Source organism: Ambystoma mexicanum, chromosome 6p (assembly GCF_040938575.1).
Source record: "Ambystoma mexicanum isolate Mex_15411 chromosome 6p, UKY_AmexF1_1, whole genome shotgun sequence".
Lineage (NCBI taxonomy): Eukaryota > Metazoa > Chordata > Amphibia > Caudata > Ambystomatidae > Ambystoma > Ambystoma mexicanum.
Window position 1 is genome coordinate 1,410,508,172 of NC_090935.1, and position 26,220 is coordinate 1,410,534,391.

A 26,220-nucleotide genomic window follows, 5' to 3' on the forward strand; every position below is an offset into this window, starting at 1 on the left:
TGGCCCGCAGTGGGGTACAGACTTGTTGGTAAATGAAAATGAAAACAGGCGTTTTCGAAGTGATGGTGAAGCTTTAGAAAACAAGAAGGTTGTTGTACCATTTGGGTGTGGCTCAAAGAGCACCTGGGAAGTTATGACTTGGCCTTTGAGGGCAGAGACTAGAGTAAGGGTGGTGTGCAGAACACATCCGAATGAGTGGTGGTGAGCCAGAGAGGCTGGTGGAGCAGACTAAAGGTTGTTTTGTTGTGGATAAGTTGATTAATTGTTTATAACGATAGTAAAGCAAAAAATTGGCATTTTTCAAAGTGTGTACATAATCGTGATTCGAAGGTCAAGTAAGTATCGGCAGTCAGAAAGTGAAATGCTATCATGGGGGATATACTCCTTAAACAATTGTGCAAGTCCCTTCTGTGATATCATCACAAAATCAGCAAGTAAAGCACTGAATGGACTCGCGACACTGAGGGCTAACTGCGAAGCCATGGCCCTCTGAAGTCTCTCTTTCGAAATCTGTGCTGCAACACATGACCACATATTTACATGTTGTGGATAAGGGAAATAAACTGGGCAGTAGATTAGCAATACTGGAGTTATGGAAAATGTTTGAGGACAAGGAGGAATACCCACGCAAGAGGGAATTTGTGCTTAACTAACATGAAGCGATGGGCAAAGTGCCCACAGCTCCTCCTCCTCCCCTAACCACAGACCCTGTAACAGGAGGCCTGGGATTTTACCCCTTGAAAGAGTTAAAAGCAACGGCAGGGTACACTAACCCTGTGTATGCACCTCCTGCATATAGTAGCCAAGACACACTTAGTTGTGCTAAACTTGAGAATAAGAAGACAGGGACTATCTTTTTTAATTTTTTATTGTATATGGTTTACAAATACATTACGATTTCAAATTAAAACACAACACAATATCGCATAATCAATCACTTATAAAAAAGACAAATTGCAAATCTTTTAAATTCATATCAATTCTTCTGGGCAATTACAAATCTATTAAATTCATCTGGGAATCACATAGAAAACTTAAAACCCAATTCATACCATTAAAAAACGAGCGTATCATGTAAATATCTAAAACTAATATTTAATCAATTATAGATTTCATATTCCAACACAAGGGAGAGCTTTTCCGCATTTATAAGAGAAACCCCCATATTATGATATTTCCCATTCATTATAAAAATCCATCGACTTAACAAATGACACAATTGCCATACCCTCTGATATATTCTGAATATTAATGCAGTGGGACCATATATATTCATCATTGCCATTAAATCGCCATGTTGCAAACTTAGCCATAAAGATTGACCTTTCAGTGCAAAGTGCTGGACAGGCCCATAGGAAGTGCCTCAATGATTCTTTTTCTCCCTCCTTGTTACGGCATCTACAGACCGCATGTTATGGGCTGACCATTTTTCTTCGTAATAAAACCTCACAGGTCGGCAAGATATTCCAGAAAATATTTTAATAAAAGTGTGCGATAATATCGATTGGGGAATTGTAAGAGGAGGGGCTATATAACTCCATGTCTCTTATGTTCCCCCGTAAGTGACTGAAAGATGGCTATGCATGGAACCTATCAGTAGTTGTGATCCAATCTTTCTCATAGAGCGCTCTTTTTACCTTATCGAGGTTAGTAACCAGAGTCACCCTGTCCAGAGAAAGATCTCTCAATATCTGGTCACATCTATCTCGCATTTAAACCAAAAGCCTATTAGAATGATCTACTACACCGGACTTATCAAGTCATTTACCCAACTCTTCATGGAGTGTGTTCGGCAGGGGATCTATAATACTTCTGAAATGGTAAAGCAATCTCCACAACAACCAGGCCTCCAAAGAAACTATTCCCAGTTCCAATTTAATAGCCAAGGCCAGAATAGTGTTCTCCACAACCCTGCCTCAAGCGTTTCCCAAAAAATCTCCAACTCGTTATAGTGCAGTTCCATCCCATAGATGAGTTTGGGGACCACCTTTCCTTCATAAAGACAGACGAGGACTTTATGGAGGACTGCCCAAATGTATGCTCCAATTTACTCATCTTGTTAGACAGAACTGTAGCTTTCTGTCTAAGGAAGGTACGAATTCTGATCTTAGAAGGCTGTGCCAGGAGAGGGAAACCCAAATAAAGCAAACTTGCTGTGTTAGCAATCGGACACCCTGGATAGACCATGTCAGCCTTTTTCTTTTTCCAGACGAGGTTTCTAGATAAGTCTGATCTATGAAAGTCTCATCATAACAGGTTCACCCCTGTTCCTCCAAAACCATCATTGACCACATTGACACCTTGGCCCCCGCTCTGGATGATTTCGGCAACCACTCCTTTGCCACTGGAGTCTTCCCTTGCCCCCTGAAGCACTCCCTTCTTAAGAAATCCTCTGCCGACCCGTCCTGCCTGGCTAACTATCACCCTATCTCCATTGCTCCTTTCCTAGGCAAACTCCTGGAAAAGCTGGCCATCTCCCCGCCTAATCTGTACACTGATTCTGTTGGCTGCCCCCGTGACCATCAGTCTGGCTTCAGAGCTGCCAGAAGCACAGAAAATGCTCTCCTGAACATCTGTGAAGACCTAATCACCAACCTTTATTCCAACACCCCCTCTGTTCTCATTTTACTTGATCTCGCCTCTGCCTTTGGCATGGTCAACCATGCCATCCTGCTCAACCGTCTCTGTGATAACCTGGGTATCACTGATCAGGCCCTGACTCGGCTGACTACTTTCCTCTCCGACCGACCCTCCCAGGTCTAACTTGTGTCCTTCCTCTCCTCTAGCTCTATCTCTATCTCTATCTCTACCTGTGGTGTTCCCCAGGGGTCTAACCTCTCTCCTGGCTGTTCAACCAATACCTGGCAATTCTTGCCCACTGCATTGCCACTCTCTGCCCAAACTTTCAGTGATAGGCGGATGACACTCATCTCATTTTTAGGCTGCCTTCAGCCACCTCTTCTCCTTCTCTCATCTCTGACTGTCTGTCTGCTATCCAGGAGTGGTGTGCTGCCAATGATCTCTGCCTTAATGCCAGTAAGTCTGAGATTCTCCTCATCAGTACAGCCGCTCCCTCCTTTCCTGTCACTCTCTGGCCGGCCTCTTGGCCATTAATCAGACCCCAAAATGTCTTTAAATCCCTTTTCACCAGGGTACACAGCATAATTTCTGCATCCTTTTTGCAGCAACGCTGCTTTTCTCGATCTACAGAAGTTTGTGTACCTTTGTTTGATATGTCTAGTTTTATTGCATTTTTTTGCCTGGTCCCAATTGGAACAGCGGATCGACCTTAAGGATTGCTGCATTAAAACGCTTTTTAATTGGCAAGCTGCTGATCAAAAATATGCTGATGTATACAGGATGATGTACCAGATCTCATCCTAGGCTTTAACTTAACCATTTTGATCAGGCTACCCAAGAATGAATCAAACCTACGTGAATTAAACATATGGGGCCTGATTCATGGAAGTGTTTTATAATGGCGCAATCCCATAGGAAAACATTCCATGAATCAGGCCCATGAAGTTTCCTTTCTAAGGTGCTAGAGTTCATAAAGGACTCCAGTTCTGTTTTAAATTTTCCGATATTCTGGGGAGACCATCGAATCGCTTTACTCTGTTCCACAGTTGTGACTTCTATTGAGTTGCTTCTAACTGATTTATTTACCAAAATATCAAAGTCCACTTTCAGGACACTATAATCACTCTACGCGTTAGGTAAGCTCTTAAAACCTACACTGGAGTTAAAGTAAAAGGCATCAACAAAGATATAGTCTATAGTTGACTTACTATCCCCTCTTTTCCAGGTTTCTATCAGGATATCAGAGGCATCCATTCCCCCATTCAGACAGAGTAGACCCATAGACCCAAGCAACAAGATCCACTTTCTCCCCTGTTGTTTCTTTTGATTTTCCAGAACCATATCTGGCAAAATCTCCCATGACTCATTGTCCATATTCGACAAGCAGCAGTCTGAATTAAGGTCCCCTGCCAGTATTACCTTTCCATTTGAGACGCCCCCCTGCCAGTCCTGAATTATATTGGCAATTGTTTCCAGCAAAGTCATTTAGGTCTGCCACCCCATTATGCCAATAGACATTGACGAGAAATATTTCCAGATCCACCACCGAGGAATGTGCATTCACTGCCACAATCCCAAACGGTTGGTTAAGCATTAATCTTGATGTGAAACCCAGATTACTCTTTATAGCAATCATAAAACCCCCTGATGGTCTCTCCACCTTAATCTGCTTGGCAGATTGAACAAAGACCTCATACACATCTACAGACAGATTCTGCACCATCCATGTTTCTTGCAAAAATAAACAATTACTCTCCATCAACATGGCTATTGTTTCCAGGTTACTGAGCCAATGGGAATTCCCCCTTGAATTCCATGAGAGGAATTTCAGTTATATATCCTCCTGAATTAACCCTTCAAAATCCATGCTAACTAAAGGGGGATCAGTTCCATAAGGCGGCTTTAACCTGGGCCCAGCCTTTCTAATGATGCCTCACTTGCCTCAGACTCTATATATTTGGTTGGAAAACTACTTCAGGTTCCCACCGTAGTTGTAATCACACCTTATGTGCCTCCAGTAAATTCACCTTGAAACACAGTTTTCCCAGTCTATCACTTTCAGCAATGACCAAATTCAAGACTAATTGGGAATTAAAATAGATGTTACATGTCCCCACTGATCCCAAATTGGAAATTGAACCCCTGTTAGGTCAAAAGAGGAGAAAAGACTTAGGTTCAGAATTTTCGAAAAGATTTTAAGTACATTTCAACGATTCAAACAAACTGATGTATTAGGGCCCCAGAGACTGGTCATCTGTATAACTTTCATACTCAACAGTCCATTAGAGTGATTTGCATTACTACCACTGATGACCCCTTTCCTCCCCAAATATTTTCATGTATATTTGATTGTCCCAGCTCCTTTGGCTACCCTCAAAATGCTCTGAGATCTGACAAGCCCGGGCCCTGAGGTTTCCTATCCTGATAGCAAAGGGCATGACTTCTATGGACATTATCCATGCAGAGGCGTAGAAGACCCATACAAACTGTGGGTGGACAGGGGACACCTTGGGACTTTGATTTTTTAATTTATTTATTATGTTTTAGTCAAAGAACTCGAATTTTCACAAAATTAAAATAGCAATACGTATTAAATCACATATATCATCACTGCATAAAATAAAAGAAAAGAAGAAAAGAAAACAGAAGAAAATTAAGAAAAAGATAAGCAGTTCAGACTACAAAATCCTTCAATTTGGCATCTCACTTCAGAAGGCTCAGCTCACGTAAAAATATGACCACTTCCGAGGTCAAAAGGCTTTCATGGCCTGAGCAAAGCTCGTCCCCAAAAGATTGGGTGTCAACCCACCATTGGGCGGGACTGCAGCAGAGGAGGGCGATGTAAAAGAGCAAGAATGGAAAGGGCTATGAGGACGGTGGGAGAATATAAATGATGGCAGTTCGGGATGAGGCAGAGTCGCAAACTGGGGGTGGCCGAAAAGCACACGGCCATGAATCCTTTTTTTTTTTAAGAGCATTAAAGTAGTCATCATCAGTGGCACCTAGGAGAACACAAAACAAGACATGTAATATTAGGTCACGGAATCGCAAAAATTTATTCTCATTTGGCCCCTGGAGGCCATCATCTTTCCTACTGCTTTGGATGAGGCCTTGGAAGAGGCGGAGTGATGTTTGATAGTACCTAAGCAGTGATCAGGCTGGGGTCGTGGACTAAGTCAAAAGCCGATACAAAAACGCCAGGCAGCTCGTGAGTCATGCAAGCCATCCTCCCAACCCATGCCAGCCCGCCCTGCACTGCACATGGGAGGGGCGCCAGCCAGTTGGCCACTTGACTCACCTTAGTACAGTAGTAGGCTGAGTGAGGTATCTCAGGAGGTCGAGTCGGAGTGCTAAATGTCCTTGATCAGCTGTAATCCTTTTGGACCCGGGGAGCGCTCATTTGGGCAGTATCATGCTCGGACTGGCCTATAGGGCAATAGGCCCATGGCCGACACAAAATGCTGGTGTGGGCCAGCTTTATAGCCGATATGGGCCAGTTTGATGAATTACTTCACTATGCGGCTAGTAGTTTTGACTATTGTTGCTGAAGAAATATTCTTTAAAATGCTCAAATTGCATCACACTTTATAAAACAAAACTCCCCCTTGGGTACTATTCAAACTGTGTCAAAAAAGGAATTAATTTCCATTTGCAACTGTGGCCCACTTTTCCATTGGTGCCAGAGACAGTTTTATAGACCAGTCCGACCAGGGGCAGTTCCTCACCAATGCTGACGAAAAACACAAACAGAGCTAGTTTGGAATCACCTTCAAGTGCACTGCTTCAGAGACCCCCAAGAGCATTGTGCGTCACCGCTCTGGCATTGTGCATTACTCCTACACTTATTGGGTAACTCGCCCTCTTATTGCACCCCAACATGCCCACTGTGACGGACTATCACTTTATCCGCCATTGTACAAAGGGACATTCATTTAACACTGAAAAGCAAACACTATGCTATGCTATGCATTTTTTTATTTTTTTTAAAGAAAAGTTTGATGGGGTTTTCTGCAATGGTTACAGCTGAAAGGTTATTGACTACTCAATGATCATTGTATAATGTGCCCCGTCTTTACTAGAGGCTGTTCTCCTCTGGGTTTGTGCTCAACACAATGCGGTGCCTTAACAGTAAGGGAGGCTTCCTTTACCTCTTTCCCATTTAAAACAGAGATGCAGGCCTCACTGCTGACAATGGGCCTCATTCCGAGTATGGCGGTAAGGGATAGCGGCCACCGGTAACAAGACCGGTGGCTGTAATCCCTTACCGCCATACTCCGAGTTCCCTCTGCGCCCTCGCCCTTAACGCCTGCTTTGAGCAGCTGTTAAAGTCGAGGGCGCAAAGGGGCCTCCAAGCCAATAACGGTGACCGTAATGAACGGTCACCGTTATTTGCATCTTCCCCATTCCCATTGAGCCCTATGGGGGCTCATTTGGGAATGGGGAAGAGCCTTGGTGAATGGGGAATTACCGCCCCGCCAACCTTGGAATGGGGCGGTGATTCCGCCATCCACCAAGGCGCTGCTGGTCCGGGTACGGCGTCAACCAAGGCGTTAATAGCGCCATTGGTTAGCGCCGTACTCGGAATGAGGCCCAACGTGTTCATAAGAAAGGGCTTCCTTAGTCATAGTTCCGATGGTGCAAGCCACCTTCTCTGTGCGCACTATGATCGTTCAACATATGTACGTGGGTCCCTTGGCGATTAGTCCAGGTATAGTTAATTAACCTACATGTTACAACGTTCAAGCACCTCAAACCTGGCTTTGAGCATGAACGTTGTAAGGTTTCAATCCTGCAAGTGGGACTTTGGATTGGCATAACAGCCAGCATGATATACGCATGAAAATCGATGCCATGCTAAAGCATTGTGCAATCTTGGCATCCAAACACTCATGGTGACAGCCTGAACTCTGTATATCTACCTAGCCACGCACTACCTCTAGAGTACCATTACACGGAATGTAATGCACGCACTCATGATTCTTAGTATACTGAAAGGTGCATCACCAATGTTCGCATTATCTAGGCTTAATGTAGCCCTTTACAACTCATTGCCCCAAGCTGGAGCTCATTGCAGTGAAAAGAAATCCTGTTTATTATTTGTATGAGAAGGAACCAGGGATGTACAAAACCTTTGCTAGTCTGAAGCACACGGGTGAACTTTAACTTGAAAGTGATGGCATTAACAAAGGCACCTAAAGACAGATAATGTTTGTTGTTGTGAAGGGGGCGGGGTTCCATCGAACAAACCGGAACAGCGCAAATTGCGTATATCAACATGTTATCTTGCCATTATAATTACCAACAACATTATTTTTTGTAGGTGTAACACTTTCAAATGTGTACTTAAAATCGAGCGACTTTACGCCGCCGTGTCTTTTATGATCCTTGGCATGCACTTACACGAGAACGTATATTCAGTGTCTGTTCATTTATAATACTGCGAAATGAGACGGTACCTGATCTGAATGTCCACTAATGCTCGTCTTTGGTTGGTTCCGTAAATCAGGGAGCAAAACCCTGTGCTAGGCCCTCTTTACCCCCGCCGTTGGGTAGAAGCAGCCGAAGTGATGGTCATGTCTTGCCGTTAAACCTGTAGAAAGAAAATGGAGTCAAAAGCTTCCCTTGTCATTAACGCTCTGGTAGTTTTCTGTAGTAAGCAGTGGAGCTAAAATAGCATGTATCGGTTAGCTCTTACAAGGAACACGTGGGAGTTGATGTATTTAAAGACATAAAAAATACAATTTATTGGTTCACAAGAAAAATGTTTAAAACAATGAAATATGCCACCCTAGGCACAAGAAAAAGAACATTACATACAAATCGTAAATGATTATGTATAAAGGTGGGTTAGTACATCTAAAGTGACAGTAGTTTCATGTATTGCTAATATTGAGGCAATACGTAAACATTGTCAATGAAACTACTGTAACTTTAGATGTACTAACCCAGCTTTTGACTCCATTTTCTTTCTACAATTTTGTCCTAACTCTCTGGAGTCAGGCCCCCTTCAAAAAAGAGGGTTCCTCGCCCTTTAAACCTTACCGGCATCCACTGGTGATTGGTAACGCTGTTCCGGGCCTCGACCTTAGTCCAATAGCAACCAAGACACTAGCAGCTCTCAGGGATCAGCCCGCCACCGGCATATGCAGAGCAGTATTCCGAGTCCTGCTCTGCCACAGAGGTGACTGGCACGTGTCTGAAGCTTAAATGTATTATCTTTCCAAGTTTACCTGGGCTGACCTGCCCTTAAGGATGGCAAGATCATTAGTCACACTGTTGTCTCTGAGGAGCATGTGTCGCTGCCTCCGGCCTGCTGGCTTCTCCTTCGCTCTGGAAGGCTGCGCAGCAGTGCACTGTGCACTCGCAGGGACATGTGCTACAGTATGCTCCCCGCCTGGCCTGGGCAAGCTCCGCAGGCACGGGGGTGGGGAGAGGGCACACATGAGCGAGCCTGCGAGCAGCAGAGTTCTTGTAACAAGAATCTTGTTTACAATTACCTGTGCCGCTGCTGCTGTCTGAAGTCTCCACTTTGCACGCATCACTGCACAGGCAGGCTGCAGACCGTAATCTACACGCTGCAGACTAGACACAAACTAGACACAAAGTGGGGGAAAACTGGGGGGAAAAATGCCATTGTATCTTCCCAATTAAAATTGTGGGGGGGATTTGTCCCTCTTGTTGCCCCCATGTCATACGCCCATGTATCCATGGGTAGAACAGGATTTGGTACATATATTTTACTTAACATTTTATCCTGCTCCAGGCACTGTAAATGGGAACTACTAGCTGTTCCTGATTTACTGCATGGGAAGCGGGGGGGGCATATATACTCCCACTGCCATCCCCGACAGATTGGGGTAATATTGACGTAAGACATATTGGGATAATATAATTTCTTGAACAATAACTGTTTACTCTCAGGGTCTGTCGGGGGGGCAGCAACTGTGGCCAGATGTCAAACCATACCCGAAGGATCCAGCTTAAATGTTATATTTTTAGGGTCGGACGCTGGGATCCCCCCTATTTTCAGATCACCAGAAGTAGTTCCATGGCCACTAACCATGCAATCTGGTTTTTCCCCAAAGGGTCCCACTATAGGATCAGTTTTGGCATCACAAGTGCCTCATAAGTGTAGAGGCTGTTGGGCTGCCACGTTTGTTCTCATGTGAAGCGGACATTTGTGCGAGCTGATTGTTGATGAGTCAGCAAGAGGAAGCAGCAGGCACTCGTAACGTGCCCAAGGACAAGGATCACTGCAACCAAACAGGTGGATTTAATGTTACTGTCACTGTTTTCTTTGCACTGAACATTGGGGTTTGTGCGAAACACAAACCCACTTTTGCTTTACTCACATCCCATTTGCTTCTCCTCTTTGCAGTTACAGTGACGTTGTAATCCACATTGAACCTCCCACTGCCTGGCCACGCCACTTTTGCTTTACTCACATCCCATTTGCTTCTCCTCTTTGCAGTTACAGTGACGTTGTAATCCACATTGAACCTCCCACTGCCTGGCCACGCCCCCTTGCTCAGCCTCGTTTTCAGAATACTCCCTCAACTGAGGGGTGCACGCGCATCGCGCTCGCATCACAAGTGCCTCATAAGTGTAGAGGCTGTTGGGCTGTTAGGCGGTTGGGCGATGGTGGATGGCAACTAACTCAGAAAGTGAGGTGTTGTAATTTCTAACGTAATATCATTGTCTGGTACTTAATTAGAAAATGGTGGGCAGTTTAAGGAGCAGTAAACCTTTACATGAGACCAATGTGTGTCTCTCTCTAAACACAAACGCACCTGTCTTATCTCATGACTCCTCAGCTACAAATGACCCATTGGTTGCTCACTCATTCTTCCTTTTGTGCCGGATCCTGACTCTTCTACATTTCCATATAGTCAGCAGTCACTAGTGACTGAGCCAAATGACAGCATGGCCCCTTTGATGCTGAACACACCAGCTTGTAAAGAATCTTTGCATGAACGTTATTCTGTGAATTATGCAAATTGTGTATCAAATGTAGTTGATTCAGATGGCAATATAGACATATCGATAGCAGGGGAAAACCAAAACCCTGTGTTAATGAATGAACTTCAAATTACCAATGTGTCTATATTGGCCCCATCTCTCTTGAATGGCTGGGAAAAACAATATCGTATTGCTTTAAATCCCAGCTCACCAGTTGTATTTTTGCCATCAGACGTTGAATGTATATTTCTTCACAACTTACAAAATGAAGGGGCAAATGAAAGAAATGGAGACGTAAAGGTGGATTTTAGATCTGGTACGGGCCTGCCATCGACCAGTTCTCCAACAAATGCACTCCAGTCCCCAGCTGTAAGTGTTGCTATTTTGCAAGAACCTCTTTCCAATGGGAAAACAACTGGGGACTTGAGTGAACAAGTATATATGGGCATAAAATTAGAAGAGCAATATCCACCCTGCCCTCACGTTAGCGATCAATCGTCTTTTCCTGTAATTTCCAGTCTGTTAAATCTTATTGACAAGGGTCACGATCTCACGCATTCAACTTTGGAAAATATAAAACAGATGCTGAATGACTTGTCCTCAAAGGTATACAAACTTTCTGCTCAGGGACACTTTCAAATGAAAAAATCCAAATTGACCGATATGGCGATACTTAAATTGTTGGGTAAACACAAAAATGTGAGTTGCAATCAAGCAACGTAAGTAATGGATGGTGACATGGGAAGTGCCACGACAGGGCGTGAATATGCAAATACTGTTACTGTACAAAATGATAATACTCACTACTCCATACAGGTCTCCTCAGTTACCATCATGGAGGCCATTAAATTGAATTCACTTAAACTTGATGATGTCTTCCGTTTTATGATTTCAGAAAAGGGAGATGGAGTTAGAAATGCTAAAATTGTTTTTGACCCACAATTAGAAATAATACCGGGCAAAAGAATTAGTATGCCGAACAGTCCCTCTCCTTTAGTAACCTTGATCGAACAGAATAATAGAAATGCAACGCATTCATGCACTGCTATAATTGAGAATGCGGATGATCCTGGAGAGAATGAAGATTTTCAGCCCTCTTGTAATGAAGAGGAGAGCACATATCTTCCTTTTTCTCGCAAAATGTGACGGGCGCACTTAAAGGCCCTAAAACGTAATAAAAAAGCAAAGTATACACAAAAAGAGAGTATGGAAATGCCTAGTGAACAAGCATTTAAAAATAAAAAATCTCAACAAAAAAAGGAATCAAACAAAGCCTGCAGATGATGTGGCCCAAACAAACAAACTACTTGAAGCTGAACCTCAAATAGACCTCTCGCAGCTGAATAGAGAATCAAAGACTGCACTAAATTTGGACTTCAGTGCAACAAAGGGTTGCACACGGACCACATCCAAAGCTTTGATTTCAAATGAGCCTGTAAATTCAGCTAACACGAATATGGCTGAGAAACAAATGCATTCAAATGGCCAAATACTTAAATATTATCCAGTCATAAATTTAAAGAAAACTAAAAACTCAAATATTTCACAGAAAAGCTCAGTCGAGACCAATGGCACTCCTGATTCCAACACAAATGCAAGCCTAGGAAGTGCTGATGTGGTAATCTTAACCGTGGGAACGCGAGATACAAATTCAGAAAAAGTTGTCCCTACACAAAATGCTGCAGCTATGGAAATACAGTGTGCAAATGAGTCTGAGACTGTGAAACACGAGGTTCCTTCAGCCAAAAACCCACTTATTGACACAATGAAGGAGATGTATAAATCTTTTATTGAAAAACCAGATATTGAGGAATTTGACAAAACCTTCTTGTACATAATGGGATGGGTAATTGATCCCAAATTAAATGGGCGTCAGCGGATCAATGGATCTTTTCTATTTAATAAATTCAGATGGTGTCCACAACTACTCACACTTATCTCTGATGACATAAAATGGCTGTGCTTGGCCAATCATAATAATTATAGGATGACATGTGCTCCTGCCTCAATAATCATTCAAAGGTTGTTGTGGGATCACAGGGAGGCTTTTGAGTCACAATGTCTCACTATTTGCTTATTTTGATGTGAGGAAGAAGCGACTCTGTTTTTAGAGGAACACATATCTAATCCTGAGCAGGTGAATAGTCAAGTTGATGCCACTGTAAATCCTTTGAAGCAGGAGGCAGTACTGGTTACTCAGATATCCTCATTAGTGGCCTCAGAATCTAATCCCACCTGGCTTGCTCCGCTTCTCGCAACAATTATTGAAATGAAAAAATATATAATCAATCCTAGTGGTAAGGTTCTCCAAATCGTGTCATGGAATTGTTGGGGGTTAAATCATTTTGATAGATGGTGGGCTTCTCGGCCCATCGCCTGCCAACCTGCCGTAATTGTTTTGCAAGAAACAATGTGTGCTGGGGATTTTGAAGTAAATGGCTTTGAATGCTCTGCGGTTCATGCAGTAAAGGCTCAGTATGTTAAATAACAAGTTCAAACACGAGGCCACTGTTATCTAGGCCTCTGATTTGATACTGGCCCTGGAATATGAAACATAATGTGTAACATCATGTGTGTATTTTATAATCTGTATATATTTCAATCCCAGCAAAAGAATGTTTTAATGAACTAATTGATGAAACGTATTTGGTGCTGGAATAGGCCTTTTGCATTAATCCAAAATTCAAAATCATTCTGGGGGGTGACTTTAATTTCACTTGTTCAGCTGCCCTTTCTGAACTCAATCCAACTAAGACTCATTATAGGAAAGCTTGCTTAAGAAAAATGGGTAGTCTATGTGAACAGCAGCTCTATGAATGGAACATCCATATTGTACCCTTTGATTCAGAGGTTCTACCAGGTAATTGGTCTAGAGGTAACCTTGCTTCATACATCAATTATTTTTTTGTCTCGGTGGATGTATTGTGTATGATTAACAAGGCAACTAGTATCACATGTACACAGAGTGAACACGCACCTATAAGCATTGTCTTGAATCAAAGAAATTAATTGTGGATTACTGATGCGACTTTAGGTTTGTTAGAGAATGATCAGGTTTTAAATTCTGTTAGGTGGAATATGCGCACCTGTCGTGAATTTACCTATTTAATCAATAGAGACATATGCAAAGCTGATTGTGAAACTATTGCAGATGCTGTTATAAGAGAAAAGTGGACAATAAACTAATACAGGACACGCTAATTAGTATATGCTTGCATGCTAAAATAGTTGAAAATTCTGAGGTTTATTTATGCAAACTAAAAGCAGCAGCACTCAAAAATGAATTAAATTATGAAATTTGAATGCTCAAACAGAATTCTGCAAACTTTTCCTCTTATAGAAAGGAAACAAATAAGATAAAATCCAAGTTTCGTTCAAAATTGAAAGTCTGTAAACATCATTTTCATACCCTTGCTAACCAAGCAGTACTGTCTATACTCTGCAAGCGTGACTCAAAGAAATGTTGGTTTATTTTAAATGACAGAAAGCTACATAATCAATCTGCAATGCTGTCTGTGATACCCACAGAGTCACGACAAACGTTTAAAGTGGTGAAATTTAAATTACATTCTATCTTTGTAGGCCTTGACTCGGGCCTTGACTACAAAGGCCCGAGTCAAGGCCTACAAGTATCTCTTCCTTGGTGAAGATTCAATTAGATTCACCAAGGAAGAGATACTGGGTGCCATTAATAATCTAAAATCTTCAAAGGCACCGGGTCCAGATGGGATTCCAGCTTGTTTATTAAAATCGGATCCATTATTCTGGGCTAGTGTGCTATATGGCAAATTTGATAACATCATATCTACAAACCAGATTCCTGAATCCTGGTGTAACGCAATTGTTATCCCCATCTTCAAAAAGGGTCATCCCAACAATCCAGCTAACTTTCGTCCGATTGCGTTAATGGACGCTGCTGCAAAAGTTTTTGCATTATTGCTATTGGAAATCTGCATACCTATATCATTGCTAATGATATTTATTCAAAATAGCAAGCTGGTTTCCACAAGGATATGGGCACTTCCCTAAATGCGACCATGATTGCATACATTGCTGCCAAAGCTAGGGAATTAAACTCAAGTCCCATCTATATGGCTGGCCTTGACTTATCTAGTGCATTTGATACTATCGTTAGAGAGGTTATGTGGGCCAAATTGCTACACATGGGTTTTTCTCCTAGACATGTTGAACTTATAGCAATGTTGCATTCTAACTCGACATTTCAAATTAAAATCACCAACACTGGTGCCTTGGCCGTACCCTTTAAAACTGAGACAGGAGTGAAACAAGGATGCAACCTGGCAGCTACTATATTCAACGTATACATTAGTGATATGGACCAACTGTGGTAGCATTTTGGTATGTATCCGATAAGACTTAGTGACTCAAAAATAGATTGGATGTGTTTTGTGGATGACATTTTACTTATGGACCGCACTCCATCTGGGTTACAAGGCAAATTGAATCAATTTAACAACTTTGCCGTCAGTCATAATTTGCAAGTGAATTCTGAAAAATCAAAAATAATAATTTTCACTAACAGGAAAAAAATAAAATCCTATACTTGGGATATTGGCCAAGCAAAAATTGATCGGGCTTTAGCCATTCGCTACCTCGGGTACACCTTATATGAGGCCAACTCAATGAAATTTTGGGCTGACTCTCTAAAAATCAAAATCAGGCCATTGACTTCGATGATGAAGATCATCTTGCGCAAATATTGCAAATATTCTTTGCTTGCTTTAATTGAATTCTATACACTAAAAGTGGAGCCCATAATTTTATTTGGGCTGGATAATTGCTTATTAAATATGGAAGAAACGCTGAATCAACTTCAAGGTCACTTATGGAAAGAGGTTTTGGGTTTAGCACTTGCTATACCAAACACAGTAATTCGGCATGAATTGGCCTTATTGTCCTTGGCTAGTAGGTGGACATGGCATAGACTTGTTTCTTACTTCAAATTATTGGTTCCGACACGAAACACTCTTTTTCAAGAACTGCATAGTATGATGTTGGGGAACAAGGTTGGCTCTGTGAGAGACTTTGTGCAGAAAATGAATTGCATTTTGCTCAACATAAGTTCATCTATTGAGGATCGTATCCTGGGTCTACCTAATGTAAAGAAAACGTTATATGAATTAGATTGGATCCAAACTATCAATGCTATAAAATGTTATACATCTTATGCTGAGTATTCCCGCTTTATTCGTAAAAAGGAACTGCGGTCGCCTTATTTGGTGAAAAGTCCTAGTGATAAGTTTTGTAGTGTCTACGTCAGATTCAAGCTAAATCAGTTCCATACATTAGAGAGAATAGCCCATTGGAATAACAATTTGCCTCACATGCTGCTAACTGGATGCCGTCAAAGTAATAATTTGCTGCAAATAGAAACTTTGCATCATTTGGTAGTATATTGTCCATCTCTCGAGAAAGAGAGGAGGAAGATGATGGGTCATTTTGCACCCTTGGACTTGGTGATTTCACATGAAGATTTTTGGAATAGATGTATGAGTGGAAACAACATGTGTTTTTTGCTAGCACTGTATCAGTTTCTGTTGATAATTGAAGAGATTTTGAGTAAGTAAAATGCAATTTTTTTAGTTGTTTAACTGATGGTTTTTCATCAAATCGATATACATATTTTACCTATGTCTCGGACAGCATGTTTTAAAATGTCTGTGGACTTATATGTAATTTTCTTTTGTTTGTAAGATGATGTAAATGCTGTACAAATAAGGCTTTTAAGAAACTGAATAAAGTATGTGATCAAATTGTATTCTATGGCAAATATTGATTTTGTTTTTCATTTACAATTGTAAAAGTTTGTTGTCAAACTAAAAACTATTTTATCTAAACAAAAAAAAGGGCCAGTTTGGATCCCGATCTCAACCCTCATACTTTGTGGCCCTGTACATCATTATTCTCTCGGGGGTTATGATAGTTTCTACAAGAAGTTGGCTGCCTGTCATGTTTTGTCCCTGGAAACTCTGGCACGGATGGAGACTCCATTAGAGTGTTCCATCATGCTCGGTTCTGCATTCCACCCAGTGGTCTAGTGTTTCTTCAAGATGGCTGCCGCCACTATTAACTAGGTTCCTGCTAGCAGCTCTGAGCGTTGCAACCAACAGCCTTCGGTGAGACGCTAGTTTGTTTTTCGGAGATTCCCTTGCTCCCGCCCTGTCCTACTGCAGTTCTCTCTTCACTCCGGCGTTCGTTCACCCATTTGCCTTTTCTCTCTCTCTCTCTCTCTCTCTCTCGTAGCGCTAACCTACTTCAGAGCCTTCTCTGAGTTCACTTTGGTTATCGCTCCTCCTGTGGCTGCTGTTTCCCTCGGTCTCGCCCCGACTCTCTATGATTCTCTTTACCTCTCTGATTCCCTTCCTTCTTTGTATTCCACCTTCTTGGAAGACATTTGGGCTACTGCTCCATTCTTCATGCTTACCAGTGCTGCCTACTTACCCTACACGTTCTGTAGCTGCATTTCCAGGGGATATTGGATTACCGCCTTCATGAAGGAGTTCCTCCCTATTGGAATACTGCTAACTGGAACTCTCATCAAGAATCAGTTCTTCAGCTACTCTTCTGGACCTACAGCATCTCTCCAGGGTTTATTCAGCAGCCGTAAGGCTTTTTCCCTGTTTGGGGTCGGCTCCTTGGGGTTACCATTGCCAGGTGTACCAGACCGCGACAACTTGGCCTCTGGAGGAGCTTGCCCTTACCTACACAAGAAGAAGAAGGAACCGAAAGGCAAAGAGACTAAGAAAACCAGAAGAAAGAAGAAGTCAGAGACACAGACCAGTTCAACTGAAGACCCAGGTGAGGAGGATCAGAGGGAGGAGTCACTGGTGTCTGAGACTGCCTCTCGCCTACCTCAGTAGCATGATCACTCACATCAGGGACATTCACCTCATGCTTTCTTCCATGACTGGTGTCATCACCCTATGCGAAACATTTATTCTATTTCCACCTGTAGCCGTTGACTCTGGTATGGTGAGGTCGCGGAAATATTGACAAGAGGAGGTATTACTTTTTTGTTGTTTTTAATGTTTTTTTGATTCCTTGGCCTTGTACTCATTTACGTTTGTATTGTTCCTATGCTCTCCCTTGAGGGCCTCATCTGTGGTCAATCTGTAATATCAGGTTCAACCCTTAAAACGACTCGATCTTGCATTATTCCACAATTAAAGAGGAGGCTTCAGTAGAATTCACAACCTCAATATCCACATTTTCTTTTACTGCATCAATCAGGTGGCTGTCATTTGACAGACCCCCATCGGAAGAGCCTTCCCTCCCATTCGAGCCCTTTCATTCACCGCGGACACACAACTCTTTTCCAGACCTTCCAGGTAGGTGGGCTAAAGAGATAAACACAGCTGGTTACCTAGGTGAGACTCCTGCAAGGAACGGAACTCAGTGCATCACCGCCGATCCCTCGCCAACCACTGTCAACCACTCAATGCTCCACTCCACGCGTTACTAAATGTTTTATGGTTTAGCCTTGCCTCTCTGCTGCAAGGTCCGACTCCAAGGAGTAAGCACTGAAAAAAGACTGAGGGTCCACTGATGCCACTGCCAACCACTCAATGCTCCACTCTGCGTTGTGCTCCGTGCATTACTAAATGTTTAATGGCTTAGCTTTGCCTTTCTGCTGAAAGGTCTGCCTCCAAGGAGTAAGCACTGACAAAAGACTGAGGGTCCACTGCTGCCACTGCAAATGAATCAATGTGCCACTCTGATCAGCGCTAAACGTGTTGCTAAATGTTTAATAGCTTGGATTTTCCTCTCTGCTAAAAGGTTCACCTCTAAGGAGTAAGCACTGAAAAATTAGAAGTGGCTGAAACAAATGATTAGGAAGGAGAATACGACACAAGATTTGTAAAAATGCAAGCAAGCGACTGGTGCCATTAAATAATACAAGATCAGAAGAAGAGCTCTGGAGTAATTAGATCTACTCATTGGAACATTTGCTATTGCACATGTATGTTAACATTGATATATGTTTTAAACTATTCTGTATTGTGAGTTTCGTTAGTTTTATTGAGTTTTAAATGTTCAGTTGCTTGCAATTTGCGCTCATTTTTGACTAAAGGTTTTCTATGTTTTAAACCATTTAAAGTCTTAATTAAAAAAAAACAGAGGGTCCGCTGCTGCCACTGCCAACCAATCAATCAATGTGCCACTCTGTGCAGCGCTCCACGCGTTACTAAATGTTTAGTAGCTTGGATTTGCCTATCTGCTAAAAGGTTCACCTCCAAGGAGTAAGCACTGAAAAAACCCTGAGGGTCCACTGCTGCAACTGCCAATAAATCAATGCTCCACTCCGCGCGAAGCTCCATGCATTACTATATGTTTTATAGCTTAACTTTGCCTCTCTGCTGCAAGGTCTTCCTCCAAGGAGTAAGCACTGATAAAACCCTGAGGGTCCACTGCTGCCACTGCCAACCACTCAATGATACACTCCGTGCTGTGCTCTACGGGGCACTCTGCACTTTACTAAATGTTTTATGGCTTAGATGTGCCTCTCTGCTGCAAGGTCCGCCTCCAAGGTGTAAGCACTGAAAAAACCCTGAGGGTCCACTGCTGCCACTGTCAACCAATCAATGCTGCACTCTGTGCAGCGCTCCACACATTACTAAATGTTTTATGGCTTAGCTGTGCCTCTCTGGTGCAAGTTCAGCCTCCAAGTAGTAACCACTGAAAAAACACTGAGGGTCTACTGCTGCCACTGTCAACCATTCAATGCTCAACTCTGCGCGGCGCTCCACACATTACTAAATGTTTTATGGCTTAGCTGTGCCTCTCTGGTGCAAGTTCAGCCTCCAAGTAGTAAGCACTGAAAAAACACTGAGGGTCCACTGCTGCCACTGTCAACCATTCAATGCTCAACTCTGCGCGGTGCTCCGTGCGTTACTTAATCTTTTGTGCATGGGTTAGCTTTGCCCCTCTGCTGCAAGGTCTGCCTCCAAGGAGTAAGCACTGAAAAACCCTGAGGGTCCAGTGACAACCACGCAATGCTCCATTCTGCGCGGTGCTTCGAATGTTACTAAATGTTTTATTGCTTAGCTTTCCCTCTCTGGGGCAAGGTCTGGCTCCAAAGAGTAAGCACTGAAAAAACACTGAGGGTACACTGCTGCCACTGCCAAACCACTCCGCAGGAACTATCATTAATGAACACAAAGAGCACAGCGACCTGTAAGTGAAGTTGATGGGGGCGACAATGTGACTCAGGGACCTAAAGTGGGTGATGAGGCCACAGTTCCACCAAATGAGTGTGTAGGAGGATAGATACTGCTTAAACTAAATGGAAGAGGCATAACAGGGCTCAGAGACCCAATGTCACGGTCATGAAGTCAGGGGCACAGACATGCAGGGGTCACATAGACAGGAGACCTGGGTGGACACTGTCCTGGCGCCTCCATCTATTAAGCAGGATGCATTAACCTTGAACATTCCATCCATTAAGCAGCCCCAAGTGTATTCTTGGGTGTGGCTGCTAATGGATTGCCTTCGCACAAGCTCACTCTCTAGGAGTGGCAGGGTGTGGCTGGTAAGCCAGCCCTAATGGGCGTGCCCACGATCTCAGCTATATAAGCTGTCCCGATTCTCAAGACAGACACTTAGCGTTATTCTGCACTTGCAAGCAGCGTAACGCTCACCGTCTCCTGAGGTCAGACTACCTTTGAAGATCCTGCTTCCTGGACATCCTGCTTCCTGCCAGCATACTTACCAACTGTGGGAAGCTGTTCTTACCTGTACATCTCTTTGGCGAACCAAGTATTCATCTTTACACTTTCCGGAATGCCAAAATCTTTATCTTGGCACCGCAGCACGACATGCTCCATCGTCGACAGCAGCGCCTGCAAGGAAAAACAGAAGACAAGGTTAGACATCGAAAAAACAGTCAGTTTAAGGTTGCGCTTCGGCATACTTCGCACTTTTCCTTAAACCATCACTTACCTGCTGTCGAACATTGCGGTAGCATCCATCTTCCTTACGGCCGCATCTCGCGTCTCGCAGCTGCATTGAGGCCGCATTTCCATCTAAGGGAAGAAAACAGAAGCAAGACATTATTGCGGGCATAAATAGGAGCAACATATAAAGACATTAAACAGAACAAACAGCATCACAAGAGCTCAAGAAAGACTTACCAATCATAAGGAGAAACATAGTCGCAGCTGGACTGGACTAATCCTTATTAGGGATCAGTGAAGGAACTAGATCCCATTCGATGCGCCCCTGCCAGAATTAGCAGGACTTAGAGCTTATCTTCCATAATTCACAGGTGAGCTTTATGGGACGGTGTATGCTCACAGAAACCGTACTTTGGGGTGAAGGGTTTGAGAGGTACAACAATCACATATTGGCGCACTCACACACTGTTATCTCCACGCAGGAGCAGTATCACCACGTACCACCGCTCACAGCTTTTCTACTGAGGGAGAGGCCTGAAGGGGGTGATTCAAGTTCAGGGTGGGCTGCAACCATGCCCCAACACTTCCGCAGAGACCTGGTGAGCGTAACACCCAGAGAAAGAGGCTAAGAAACAAAAAGAAAAAGAAAATGAGGCAGAGAAAGTAAAATGAGGCAGAGAAAGTAAAAGTAAAAGAGAGAGAGGAAAGAGAAAAGAGGATAAGAAAGAAAGAGATGTAGGTGAAGGCAATGAGAAATTCTGGTGAGGAAAAGGAGAGGCAGCTGAAATTGAGAAGGAAGAACAGGAAAATGGAGATTGAAAGAATTGTTAAAGAACGTTGGTGCAGGCAGGAAGAAGAAAGAGACAAAAGACAGGAGCAGGAGAGAGAAGCAGAGAGAGATGCCTTAAGGAGGTAGAGGATATAATGACGGACCTGGACGTCTAGATGACGATGAGGAAGCGGGAATACAGAGGAGGAGTGGGATACTGTATAGGAGCAGAAAGGATAGTGTTTCTTCCCCTAAGGCAATCAAGAGCATAGCGGTGTCCCCACCGAGAAGGGGAAGTAGCAGCAGAGAGACAGCACAGGAAAAATATGCTGAGGTGAATTAAGGGGATGAAGACAGTGATGACAGTTTAGGGACAATGTGGTCAAATGAAGAACTAGGATAGAGCAATTTTGAAGAAGGAGGAGGCTGCAACACCACTCTGATGGGAAAAACCCAGAGCGGGGGTCACAATGGGATGAAGAGGAGGATATTTAAAGTGGAAAACTAGAACCTGAGGGGCACCTTAAGCACTCTGAATGCCGATCGCATAGCGCAGACTAGCTTGCACGATACATGCAGAGGCTAAGAGAGCTACCAGGACAAAGGAGGCCTAGCATGATGAGAGCTTTTACAGTTACATAAGACATAGGGAAATATGACAAAAGTGTGGGCATAACACTGTTTCCGCTTTTAGAGAAGGGTGGTGGTCGACCACAATATATGCTGCGGCAACAGATGGACAAAGATAACTTGAGGTGTAAGTTGCCATTGTTAACTACTGGAGCAGGGAAGTGGATTTATGAAATAGAAAGATTGACAGGAGGGACGACACTAGCAATGGGTGACATGAAGAGCTTACTCTCCGCCATTCTTAGGGAGATAGCTGATGATGTTTGGAAATGGGCAGGGCATCCCAGAGTGACAACAGAGAACACAGTGCATTATAGAGCACCATTTAATAACTGCAGGGCTGCTGTATGGCAGTATCTGAGGGTGCAGTATCCAGACACATCGGACATAAGCACAATAATGACATGCAAAATGCATGAGGATGAAGACCCACTTCAGTTTATTCAGGAGATACAAGAAAGTTGGCATCTCGAAATGCATGATTAGTGGGACAAAACTGTGGGCTTATTTTACCACATATTAAGCATGGGATTGCCAGAGCAGGTGCAATTAAACAATTAGTAGTGATGGAGGCCAAATCATGGTCATAAATGCAGCATTATCCCTAGTGGGCTAGTCGTTCGCAACACTCCCTTTCTCTTTCTAGATGACAAGGAGTACGTGACTAACTTCAGCTACGTGGCTACCAAGTGTAGTCGTGATCTCATGGTATTAACCATCAATACTGCAATACGAACTGCTTCTAAAATTCAGAAAGACCTTGACCTTGAAGAGACTACCTTCTCCACCAACGCAGCAATCACCAATGCCAAGAACCTACTAATAGACATAAATAAGCAGTTCGAAGACTTCAAGACTGCTACCCTGAATCGCAAAATCAAAAAACTTCAGAAAGATACGAAAGAGTTCAACTTGGAAGTAATCTATCCTTACATTTCCGACAATTACCTAAGCAACCTAAATCAAGGTACAACACAAGGCAACCAAAGCAACCACAGAAGAGGGGTAGCCTTCTCGAGCTCTAGTAGTGGATCATCCTCGGATGACCAACCTCGACAACAACCTCGGTCACAAGGCCCACCACCGGCTAACTTTGGTTATCCTGCTCCATCCCCATTTTTTCCTTTTTTAGGGCGTGGGGGGTTTGGCAACCCCCAATGGGGCCCGCCACAATGGGGGTTCCGACCACGCGGAGGAAGAACAAATCAGCGTCCCAGGCAGCGATATTAGACCCATCTGAGGACCCTGAAAAAATTCCAATTTTCAATCTGGCTAATATTTCACTGTCTGCTGCTGAGTCATCACTTCTCACTAAGGGCCTGTCCTTTGTACCAACAGCACAGACTGACTGGTATGACTCTGAGATGGAGATACGCACTTTCTTAAGAAAAGTTAGACTAAGAACCTTTTTCCATGACCACAATCTGGAATCTGAGGAAACAGACGAAGACACCGGATTACATAATCCATCGTCATTCACTCCATCTGATGGCCAAATACCTATCGAGCTCCTAACTTTTGAAAGGTGCGTTTTGGAAGATTTTGATCGCCTACGAAAGAAAACCAGCAAAACTAAACACAACATGTCCCCAAGTGAGAAACAGGCATTAACATCACTACAGACCAACAAAAATATTATCATCAAACCAGCAGACAAAGGGGGAGGCCTAGTGATCATGACCATAGACCAATACAAAAACATGGCTCTAGCACTACTTGATGACCGAGAAAGCTACTCAATATTTCAAAAAGACCCCACGCGAGAAATATTACAAGAAATCTCGGAAGCTGTACATTTCGCATTACAACGCGAGTGGATCTCACAAAAGGAAGCAGAATACCTAATCAAACCAGCTGGAAGGATACCATGCTTTTACTCATTACCCAAAATACACAAAGACTCTATAAACCCACCAGGACGACCTATAGTTTCAGGATGCGGCTCAATCATTGAACCACTATCCAAATTTGTAGACACTTTTCTGCAACCAATCACCATCCATACTCCAACCTATCTCCGGGACACCACCCATACAATAACCATCTTTGAAGACTTGGAATTCAATCCTTTGGAACAACTGCTGGTCAGTATGGCTTACCCTCAATCCTCCCGGGACCAGGACCCCAGTGAATTTTATTGTTGAAATCATGACGATTGCACTTCAACGAAACTTCTTCACTTTTGACAATACCATATACCTGCAAACAAAGGGAACGGCCATGGGTGCTGCGTTTGCACCTAGTCTAGCTATTTTGTTCATGGCCAAATTTGAGAAGAACTTTGTATTCTCTCACCACAATAACTGGCAAACTAACAGCCAATTGGCACCGCTATATCGACGATGTTATCTTCATCTGGACCGGCAGCTTAGCCGAACTCACCAACTTCTGGAACTGGCTAAATTCCTGTAATTCACATATCCAGTTCACGATTGAACAAAGCAACCATGAAATAAAATTTCTGGACCTATCGATCCGCTTCGAAAATGGAAAGCTAGTATGTGATCTGTATCGAAAAACAACTGCCCGCAACACTCTCCTTCACTACACCAGCAATCACCCGGCACATACCAGAAATAATTTACCATATGGACAGTACCTAAGAATACGTCAAAATTGTTCTTCCCTAGATGACTACAAGAAGCATGCTCAGAGCTTGACCACACGCCTCAAAGCGAGGGGCTATCCTAAGAAACAGCTAGATCTAGCTAATAAGAGAGCCCGGAACTGCAACCGTGAAACTCTTCTCCAATTACAACGAGATAACACAGATCCTCCGGATAAACAGCTAACATGTGTAGTTACCTTTGGAGCCCATACTTCAAAAATCAAACAGATTATCAACAAACATTGGCACATCGCCCGCTTGAACATGCCTGAGGATCCTGCTCCCAGATTTGCATATAAACGAGGAAAAAACCTAAAGGAGCACTTCGTACATTCATTGTTCAACCTGTTTCAAACACCACCCGCACCCTTCAACCTTTGCAAGGACACCACCCGTGTGGTAACTGTGTTGCCTGTAAATTTACCAAAAAGATGAGTTCCTTTCAAATTGGTACACGTAACTGGATACTCAGAGACCTGACTAACTGCAAGAGCCAAAATGTAGTCTATTGCATAGAGTGCCCATGTGGCCTTCGATACATTGGCCAAACAACACGAGCCATCTCCACTAGAATATCAGAACACAGATCAAAAATTAGATGCAAAAACATAACTGCACCTCTGGTTGAACATTTTATGGACCTTAACCATACCCCCAACAACATTCTGTGGTGGGTGATTGAAAAAGTCAAGGGAGGACCTGATATCCACCAGAGCCTCATGAAAAAGGAAGCACGATGGATTCACAAGCTGGACACTTATCATCACGGCCTAAATGAAGTCTTCCAACCCATTACCTAACGACTCATAATGCTGGCGGAATACTCTCTCAACCTTATACAACATGCACAATCGCAATATGTCTTAGGCAATGTGTCCACGGCCCTTCGGGTCGGACATCAGTGATTTAATTCCCTAATTAATTCCCTAACCTGACATACGAATCACACTGCGATATACCTTACATACATACGAGTCACCAAGACTTGCAATTAAGCAAATATTGCTGCACTGAATTATGCGTATAAGCTTCTCTTATTCTGACCATCCGTCTACTTTTTAACACAAACCAAACTTGCGAACATGCATTGATGAAGTTTCCGTTTTTGACCTACCACCACAATAGTTAACAAGTGTAAGGAATGTCCAGTATGCGTAATGAAATGGAATTCCCTAGTCAACGCCAGCAAGTGAGGGGGCATGCGCACCGTGGAATCACCTGCCTTGTCAATAATGACAAAGTTCATAGTGCGCATGCGCTGGCGCTCCTAGCAACGACCAGTTTGCTTTCCCTGCGGATGGACCTCTCCTTCCGCATTCCTGGCATCACATGTCTCGCCGACACACCCGCGGCAGAGACCTCGCAGACTGAAGCAGCGACGCAGCATGACTCAGTGCTGGAACAACAAGGTGAGCCTGTGGCCGCTGACTCGTACGCGTTCGCGTGCCTGTCCGACCCTCGAGCTAACGACACGTGTGCGTGCTGACCTGAGAGCGATTCCCGTTACACCGCACTAACTCTTTAGCCCAACATCCAACAATGAACTCACCAGCACCAAACTAGCATGTGGACAATAGCTGATGTATAGGACACTTTGTTCTTTACTAATCCTCTCACACCGTAATCAGATTCTCTTCATAGGGTCACACAGCCTCCAACTGCCCACAGTCTGCTAGCTGCACCTAAATATACGGGTACACAACGTGGCACCTGACTTGCAAATAAATAAATAATCCAATATCCTAACATAAAAGTTAAAA